The 10,509-nt window shown below is 35.2% G+C and overlaps 1 long non-coding RNA gene across 1 annotated transcript; it reads left to right on the top strand.

Moving 5' to 3' along the window:
• The first annotated feature begins 954 nt into the window (after positions 1-954).
• Positions 955-4,887, top strand: LOC112943592. Its single transcript, XR_003248628.1, has 2 exons — positions 955-1,252; positions 4,818-4,887. It is a non-coding gene; the product is annotated as an uncharacterized LOC112943592 (long non-coding RNA).
• The last annotated feature ends 5,622 nt before the right edge of the window (positions 4,888-10,509 follow it).

Raw genomic sequence — 10,509 nt, 5'->3', positions numbered from 1 at the left:
TTTTATAAAAAGCTCAATTGTGTGGTCAGCCTGAAGACAGCTAAATCTMCATCTCTTTCTGCAGAAAAGCTGCCTAGCAGCATTGAGGTAGCAATATTACAGTAATAATGTTTACTGCTTCTCCTGTGTGCACAAGGCCCTTCACTTTGTCACAGGAGGAAAGATGGGATTGTTCTTTGCAAATCAATATTTGTTGTAAATCATTTCCTTGCTTCCTTCRTGGAAGTGCTACAGTTATTTCATTTTTCAGCTGCCATTTAAAAACTCTCAGAAGAGCTGCACCCACTTCAGCAATCTAGTATCAAAGAGGACTACTTTCAAGTTTGAATTTGCCTTGTGTTTATCCTGAAAGTCTTGCAGCATATGCACAACTATATCATTAGCAATTTTGAAGGAGTGAATCTTAAGCAAAGATGAAAAACACACATAGATTGTCCCACTTGGAATGAGAGCATGAAGTCCTCCAGTAGCAGCTATCTGTACACAATCAGTGCTCACAGAGGCCAGCCAGAAGTTGCTCTAGGCAAAAAATAATAACCTAGAATTGCAGCAGACAGATTGCAATATACTCAAACTCAATTCTCACCTGTGCTGCATTAGTAAATAYGCAGTGGTTGCATTAGTACCTGTCTCAGACAACTTGAAAGCATTTAAAATACTTGAATTCCTTTTCATCTGTTCTTTCTGTATGATAGCTTTAGACTTTTGTGCCTGGTGTTAATTATGCTCACCACCACCTGAAGGCTCGTGTGACACAAACACACGTGCACACACACACACAAAAAAAAACAACAAACGAACAACAAAAAAAAACCCCACCCAAGGCAGGTGTGACTCGTATGGTCATTAACTAAAAATGCAAGCCTGCTGGCMTTCATTTTGTTACAGTTTTCTCTGTTTGTTGACTAGTAGATGAATGTTTTTCTTGGGTCTCTTTCGTGTTGCTAGGGTTTTGACTGATTAATTTCTATATCGTTTTTATGATTTGATTTTCCTTGTTGGGTGTAACTTAATTATTTACTCGTGCATTCTAAATGAGACTTAATTGACTTGAAAGTTGAATTCATATCAGTTTGAAATACTTAAAATATGTGTAAATGTTCTGGAACACCTGGACCTTAAGTTTCAAGAAAACCTTAGTGGTAATTTGAAGCCAAGCTGGTGACGTTCCCACAATTGCAGTAGTGAAACATCTTGTTATTTTAAGCTACTGTTTCAGGGAAAAGCCAGAAAGACTGAAGACGTGTTAAAAGTAAGAAAAATTTACCAACCTAAATGTAACTTAGGGTAGCATAAGTGACAAGAAAAGGTGATATTAGGTATGGTACAGTATACAAACTGCCTTTCTTGAATAATACAGTGAATACAAGAGTGTAGTTAAAATGTACATTAAAACTTTCATGAAAACAAAAGTTCTCCTGAAACTTAATGAAAATAGTAAAGTCGCAAGTGTAGCTCAGGTTTGATTTTCTTCCACTAAACTAGTAATACATTTTTTGATGTTTCTCATGTTGTAAAAATGATTTTCTTTCTTATGCATACTTCAACCTATTATATTTAAACCTCTTCCTTCATTTCTACTTTGYAGCAAGGGAAAATGTATCATGAAATGTTATCTGATTATGGACAAATTCTTTCTGAGCTAGATGTACCATACTGTTCTGCACTGTTTTGCCCTGAGCAGTTTATTTTGATCTTTACTCTTTTGGTTGAACACACAGGGAAACCTAGAAACTCTATGATCTATGAGGAGACAGTGATGTTATATACAAAAGCAAGAAGCTTGGCATAGCACCACATAAACAAGTGTTTGAGAAAGCTATCCTGCGGATTTAAATAACTTCTTTTCCAGATTTGATGGTCATATTCTTTTTCAAATACTCAGAACTCTTACTTATCAGTGCTAATAATTTTACGGGAAATTTTGGTATAGCTTTATTGCAGGATACTAAAAGAAGGGGTTTGTCCGAAAGAGGCAATGTATTCAGGCTGTTCTGTGCTCCGAGATAAATGCCCAGTTGCATGTTTCTGGGATATATGCTGGAATATATGTTATTCAGTCTATCCACATATGCTCTGAGAAAAGGGGTGGGTGGGAAGTTGACAAAAACGTTGGTGGGTTAAAATTATTCGAAAAAATCTAAATCCTATTGTGAAGATTTAATCTTTCGTTGACTGACTTGATACTAAAACAGTAAATGAAATTCAATATCAATAAATGCCAAATAAGACACATGGGTAAAAAAGCAGGCTGTGCATATATAACTGTAGAGATTTAAATTATTCTTTTTTTAATTACATGAGAAATTGATTTGTTGAGTTTCTAGAGATACCTTTACAAAAATACCAGCTTAACCTTCAGTAGTGGTGAAAAAAAATAAAAAATAGAATATTACAATTATTAGAAAAAGAATAGAGAACTAAACAGGCTACATAACTGTGTCTCTGAATGAATCACAGTCTAGATTACTGCATATAATTCTAGTCACCTCTTTCAAAAAGGACACAATAGAGCTAAAAAGGTGCAGAAAAGGCCAGAAAAATGATGAACTTATGGAAAGGATGTACAAAGTGAGATTGAATGGACTAGGCTTCTTTTCTTTGCAAAACTAGATGATGGGAAGGGGAAAGTAAAATCATGAATACCATGGGGAAAAGAAAAAAAACACTTCTAAATTTCCCCAACACAAGTGCAGGGAGAGGGAAGGGAAGGAGGAGGGAGCAGAGACAGAGATTTAATTTTGTGTTAGAAGGGCTAAAGGAACATTCTTCCCTACAATATGCAATAATAAATACTGAAACTCCCTAACACTGTTCACAAAAGTATAAATGTGTTCAAAAGTCCCAATACACAGGTTACTGCCAGTGAAGTACCAGGTTAGATTAACTTTCTTTCCCACAGTATAGCTTACACTTGGGTGTTTTTATACTGGTGTATATAGTCACAGTACTGGTATTTTGATTGCATTATAGTTGACATGCATATGTAGGAGTTTGCTCTTGATAAGGAAAGAGGATATGATCTTCACGTTTTTCCTCCTCTAACTTATCAATTAGTGGATTGATGCGGAATTCTACATGCATATTCAATGAATAGAGTTTTTTGGGAGCTCAAAATATTCAACCTATTTTTTAGTTATTTCAAGAGTATTTTAATACAGGCAAAAGAAAGGAAACTTGARTTGAGTGCATGTTGCCTATTTTTTTCTTGTGATATCTGCTATTTGGTATTAATACTATTGTGACACACACAAGTATCACTTTCCCAAATTTCTTTCTGTGATTGTAGAATTTCTTGRTGCCTAAATATGAATCAAATGCTCTGCATTAAGGAAGTGTGGCCAGATTATATACATGTAGTAATATGCTAAGAAGAAAATAGTAGAAGGAAGTAGAAGAAAAATATATTGTAAATTTTAATAGCTATATTTTAAAAGATAAGATTTTTAAAGATAGTTTAAAATAGGCGAGGATGGAAGGCTGTGTAGCAGGGGATTGGACCTGYGATTGGTGGTGATGGGCAGCATGGCAGCAGTGATGATGAAAGGAGTAAATGTTAAGGTGGCAAATGCCTGGCTCCTCTTTTGGCAAGATTTTGGTCACTTATTTGGTTTTGATGATTGTTTTGGARATGTGATGTCCAGGTGCATCCTCTTTGTTTATATGTGCAAGTTTAAACTGTAGATTTTTTTATGTGTTTGTGTTTCAACTTGTGTATCTTGTGGGAGAAGACACGCTGGTGGCAGATGCTCCATCTTGCTCCATTTTCTTGATTTTCCTGCCTCTTATTCCCAAAAATGATGCCTAAAAGTCACAGGCTCCTAGAATTTTTTTTTCCCCCCATCTATGAAGCATATCAAATCATATCTTGGATATATTATTTAGAGTTTTGTAGTATTTGGGCAGTTTATGTGAACATATAACTTCTTCAATCTTGCTTAATTCCTTCCTCCAATATCAGTTTAGAATAACAAAGTGAGCTGCTCAATTTGCATCTACCAGATGCCTCATGGTAAGCTAAAACAGGACTTTTTTTAATTTGAAATTCATTGCTGTGTTAAGCAGAAAGATGCTTTTATTTAACATAGAAAAACAATTTGATGCCTGAGGCACCTGGGTTCTATTCTCATCTGTTATTAATTTGCTATGTATCTTAAGCAATTCACTGAGACCAAACAGTTTGAATTCAATCAGCTAAATATATCTGAATAAATGACCTGATTTTTCCARTTTAAAAAGACTGTGGATGCTTAGTATTTCATAAAATGGAACTAAATTATTAGGTGATGTCAAATGAGTTTAGATACCTTTTTTTTTTTTCTGAATTTGAAAAGTTTAGACTTATGACTTTCAATTTCTTCTTAATTTCAATATTTGTTTCATGGTTACAAAACAGGCTATCACATGGATATCTTTTAAAAAAAAGTTCAATTTTTTAAAAGGTTTAATATCTTCAGAGAAAATATTCTACAAAATTAAAATATAATATTAATGAAGATAGTATGTTGCAGAGTGTAGGAAATTGGGATGTAGTAACCATATCTTTTATCCTTATTATGTCTCCCTGGTGACAAAATTGGGAAGAAACTGATACCCTTTCTCCTAATATTTGGAATTCTCATCAGCAATCTATGTCACTGCTTTTCTGCTCAGCAATATTTTACATTACATCATAGCAACATGATCCATCTCGGACATTTTTAGCTAATTCAGTCTCCTTTATGAATTAATCCCTTTTCTTTTTGACCAGTGGCATGAATTAGCCCAAGCTACAGAATTTGTATTGAAATCTTAAAAGTTCTGATTTTTTTTTTTAGCTTTGGTCTGAGCTCTGAGGCACTGGATGCGACACTCAGCTTCTGAATGCAACTTCAAAGTCTGCATCTATTTAGGAAATATTTCTAGGCCAAGATATACTTTACGTAATGATAGTAGAAAGTCAAAATATCTTTAAAGCTTGGATTCATTCTGCTGATGTTATAAAATATATGAAATAAAGACACCAAACTTGAATTATACATGTATCAAGAGAGGCCAGTTACTAAATGCTTATCATACAGCCTGCATTCTAGCTACCACAAATAGATGRGATTAAAAAGCCACTATTTATACCCCAGAGAAAAGATGAATTTAAGCACTCAGATTCTTTTCACTGACACATCAGCAATTTTCTTATCTCCATGAAATTAAATGGACATGACCTTTTGTGGTTGACCCATTCACTATTTATACCTAGCCTTGAAAATATCCTCTGGAATAGCAAATGGTGTTTAGAAATTGTTTTTTTGTGTGTGTATCTATTTTTCTCCTATTCCCCTTACCATAGGCAGAAAAAATTAAATATGCGTTCATCTACACATATGTAAATGCTTTTATATAATTATGTCTAAGGAAATTTTAAGTCAAAAGAGTTTACAAAAATTATAAATGGAAAAAATGGTTTAAAGCATATATTTATTTTTGCAGTTACTCCAAGTTTAAATGCTGATTGTTTGATACTTTTTACTAAAATTCTCCTCTATTACAAATAATTTATTTACAAAATGAGATTGTCCTGCTAAAGATTTCATTATGAAATTATAAATCAGGTGTTGTCCTAGTAAAAATCTAAGAATTTGTTATAATTATATATTTTTTTAGTTGAACCTCATCCAAAACATTAATTAGATTTTTTTTTTTTTCCATACCTCTCTCTCTAGTCTCTTTTACTCCAGGGACCTAAAGCCTTAAAGCCCTCTAACAATGAGAAGGTGGGGGCGGGGGAGGGAAAACTTTCTGTAATCTTTATAAAAGATTTCTTGAATCCTCTATTAAAGTGTTCTTTCTGAAAGAATCTCTTGCTCCCTCTGCAATACCTTGCATGTTATGTCAAGCATCCCTTCAGTTCTCTCTCTTCCTTTCTGCCCTTTCTCGAGAATCCAGTCTTTAGACAGTATAAGCCAGTTAGCAATCCATGAAGAGGTAATACAACATACTTCATTGTAATACTCAGATGATGCTTACCAATTAATTCTAGATGTTTAGGTAACTCTAATGAATTGCTATATTTCTCTAGTGCTTTGTTGAGATTTAGGCAGTTGGAGTGAAAATTGCATCTATAGAAGTTTTGTTGCCTTTTATTTTAGTGAGTTAAGGTCCAGAGCTATAATTGGGTCAAACATATCCTGGAGACATGGGGAGAGAATAGAAAATCATCCAGCCCAACAGAAACTCAATGCATCACTACTGAATGTCATATTTCTACATTCCTGGTGTGTTCGTATTTGAAGCGAGTCTGAAATAAAAGTGCTATTTCTCAATATCACTGCTATCTTTGGTTGGCTGGTTAAGACCATCTGGTTCACTTCCCAGTTGATAACAAACCTGAAGGGCACATTCTGGCAGATGATGAAGAGGCAACGGTCAGATAAGGACAAGATAGGTGCCTATACATTAGGCAGAAGTGAAGAAACCTGAAAGTTCTACAGAAAATCTCTGTGAATTTGTATCACTTGCTTCCAATTTAGACATCCTAAAGGTTTTGATTTCTTAAATCAGTGATGCTGAAAGACAATGTGTGTGGGGAGGATATGAAAAGGGGGAGGAAGAGGGAAGGGAAAGCTTGGAAGCTTAACAGAAATACAATTATTAAGAATGTCATTTTTCTTCCAACCTTAAAGATTACATCTTTACACTAGGATACTGATAATAACAGGCAATGAAAAGTGTAACATGTATTAATTAGGCTGTGGAAAGATCTCACCTGAGTTTGTGAAAGGCATGACATATACATAGGATTCCCTGTAAGTGCCAGACTATTTTTGTCCACTTAATTTTATATAACACATAATTTTCAGCTAGTGTTTTGGTTCTGTAAACTTTTGGTTTGTTGTTCTTTTTCACTGATTATGTACCTTATAAATTGCAGGAGGAAATGATCTTTGATAGATGATTGCAATCAGGATGATAATATATAATTTTAATTAGTCAAGAGAGTTTGATTAATTTTGACGTTGAACTTAGAATAATCCTATGCTGGAAGAAAAAGTTGTTTACTGTCATTCAAGATGAGTAATAGTACAGAGTTAGGAGAACACTTGTTTACAACTCCCCCAAACACTGAGCAGTAGCTTTGCTAGGCTTGCTCTGCAAAAGATAAACAAGGCAAAATACTGTGGAGTGAATTTCACACAAATGCTATATTTATGAGTACATCTCTTATATGCAGTGCTCRTATGTTGTCTGAGAACTGTCGAGTACCTTCCTTTTTTTCATGTATTCTACTTGTGATTATTATATTTAGTATCTTTTTTTTTCTTTTTCATGCTACCTATGGTGTCGTTCCCACAAAAACACTGAAGCAAAACTCTTATAGATCTTATGGGAGCAAAGGAACTGGAAATTGTTTTTCGAAAGATGCTACAAAACCTGAGAAGGCAGCATTGCTGATATTTTCTTTTGTCAGGTTAGACTTCACTAACAAAAAGACCTATAGAACACTTTTGGACACTAAACACCTACTTATCTTTCCTGAATTTATCTTTAGCATGGTTATATGCATTCTAAAGAGTGCATATATTATAAAAAGTTAATAGCCTAGTCTCTGATAGCAGTCCAGACTTATGCCTTCTAATATTCTATTATTTTACTGTATGAATATAAAGGCACTTTGACTGGAAGTCTGTTCTGTTTTCTATATTCTGCTGCATAGAGCTTCGTGAATTTACTTAAAATTTTAAAAGGATGTATGGAGTTTCTGAATAGCTGGTCTCTGATATTAATAGGTCAGAGACCTATTAATACATTTTTTCCTTTTTTTCTTCCCTTTCACACACACACATATGAAACACATAAAGCATGAGAGATCATAAGAAACGCTACCAGAATGGACATATAACATATGGACATATAACATATGGACATATAACATATGGACATATAACATATGGACATATAACATATGGACATATAACACACAATAAAAGATATGTATGAAAAAGATGAAAGAAACCCACAGAATTGTGATGGGCCACTGACCATTGCCTAAATCAAACAAATAAGTTCTGGCAAGCATATTAATTAATGGAGATTCAGATGAGACAGTGCAGACTCTCAGCTTTCAAGCTGACCCAGATTGTGATAGAGTTAAGAAATACAGTTTGAATCATAGCACATCTTAAACTTGCGTTAGAGATTACATTTGTTTGCTGCTCTGTTCTCCTTAACTACTTATATGGTAATAAATGATTGTATGTAAAAGGAGTGTATTTCAGTGCCAAGCAGAGTCTCATCTACCTGTGACAGAAGGACACTTATTTTCTTCTGCTTTACTCATCTAGATGTTGTTTTCTACTGTAAATCTAGGCAAAATAGCTGTGGTTATAGAGGCTAGGCAAAGTGATGAAGATACCTTTCCATCACTTTCTGTGTGTGCCTGGATGAATGCAGCGCACTGAGTATCTGTTTTAAACCAGGAAGAAACACGAAGGTTGTTATAAAAGCACCTCCTAATGCTCCCTTCTGGCCTCAGTATTTAATCTAACATATAGATATGCTCATCTCTATTAAAAATAGCTAGGAAGAGCATGCTGAAAATCTGTCATGATAGTATCACCGTTTCCAATTATGACTTAGTGGAAAATTGTTATATAGTATTCATAAAAGCTAACGCATAGTGACAGATTGAAACATGCCTTCAATGCCATTGGTCCATGCACAGCCAAACAACAACGAAGGTCAAATACAAGTAGAGTCACAGATATGATATGTGAAATGCCTTGCATGATTGTTGCCAGTAGGTCAAGGGAGGTGATTCTGCCCCTCTACTCAGCTCTGGTGAGGCCGCACCTGGAGCACTGTGTTCAGTTCTGGGCTCCTCAGTATAAGAGGGACATGGAGCTTCTCGAGAGGGTCCAGAGAAGGGCAACCAGGATGATTAAGGGAATGGAACATCTCTCGTACGAAGAGAGGCTGAGTGAGCTGGGCCTGTTTTCTCTGGAGAAGAGAAGGCTGAGAGGGGATATGATTAATATGTATAAGTTCAGGAAGTGAGAATGTAGGAAGGAAGAGGACAAGCTGTTCTCACTGGTGGCCAGCAATAGGACGAGGGGTAATGGCCACAAGCTGGAGCACAGGAAGTTCCATCTCCAGGTGAGGAGGAACTTCTTTACTGTTAGGGTGACAGAGCAGTGGAACAGGCTGCCCAGGGAGGTTGTGGAGTCTCCTTCTCTGGAGGTCTTCAAAACCCGCCTGGATGYCACCCTGTGCCACATGCTCTAGGTGTGCCTGCTTGAGCAGGAAGGTTGGACTAGATCTGTAGAGGTCCCTTCCAACCTTGAATATTCTGTGATTCTGTGATTTAATATGATAGTAATCACAGCGAGGAGCATTCCAGCCACAATAAGTAACAAAACCTCAAACTGATGCAAGTCATAAAAATAAATACTAATTTTGACTGCAATATCTGCAGATAAATAGATATATGCTTTATAAACACTCACACACAATGCACACCATTTCTGTGTTGCCTTTAGAAGTTTTAAATTTGAGCAGGAAAATGTTATCACGTATTCCACAGAATTATGCAGTTATGAGTGCCTCTTAGTGGCCCTATTTCAGGTGCTTGCTTACATTCCTAAGTGGCCTCAGCTGCTTTGGCAAGAAACGGTTCTGCTGTTTGAAGAAATTTGCACATTTGCTCCTCTTTTATCCACAAGCTTTCGGCATATCTTATCTCTGACTATCCAAATAACCTGATATCAAAACTTTAAAAGAAAAATTTGAATTTTCTTTGGAAACTAACACACAGAATCAAATTCAAGTTATCAGATTACAAGGGAAGTATAAGTTCACYTTTTCTTTCTTCTTTCTTTTCTAGAATAAATATGTCTGCATTATAGATCTGAACACCTACTTTCTAGGGAAGAAATTAGCTTTATATGAGAGCATGTTTTTGTGTACCATTAAGTCTATTTAATGCCATATCTTCTAAATTGGTAAGTTTGGGAAATACCAAATAAGTAGCAAAAGTTGCAGCTTTCACCACAAAGATCATTGTACATATATTCATCTTCATCATTTGCTTGCTAAATAGTATTGATCTCTGATTTAAAATAGTGGGTTAAGATTATATTTATTATTCAGGCAATTGCACATTTCAGTAAAATGGCTTTTGACAGAATGTTAGGCACACGTTACCAAGACCTCTCTTCTCACTGTCCTCTCCTTCTGCGTTCCCCCTCCTCTTTTTAGAGCACGAAAAACTTTAGAAACAGTGGCTCAAATATTATGTCATGGAATTGTCCAGAGCATTTAGAGTCTCAAAGCTTATGTTTAAGAGAGGACAAAAGAAATAAATATTATCATTTCCTCTTATTTTTCTGAACGCGTATCAAGAGATTTAACAAGAAACTTTTTCAGAAGAAAAAAACATAAACTAACACTTATGCCCGAACTGGAATATGCAACCAGAACATTCAAAGTCTTTTTGACATTTAAACCTCAAAGATAACCTTTGTTTTATCCTATAGC

This window comes from Nothoprocta perdicaria, unplaced genomic scaffold, assembly GCF_003342845.1.
Source record: "Nothoprocta perdicaria isolate Ctin4 unplaced genomic scaffold, notPer1 scaffold_15, whole genome shotgun sequence".
Classification (NCBI taxonomy): domain Eukaryota; kingdom Metazoa; phylum Chordata; class Aves; order Tinamiformes; family Tinamidae; genus Nothoprocta; species Nothoprocta perdicaria.
The sequence above is the reverse complement of the archived record's forward strand: the minus strand, read 5'-3'. Positions and strand labels throughout refer to the sequence as shown.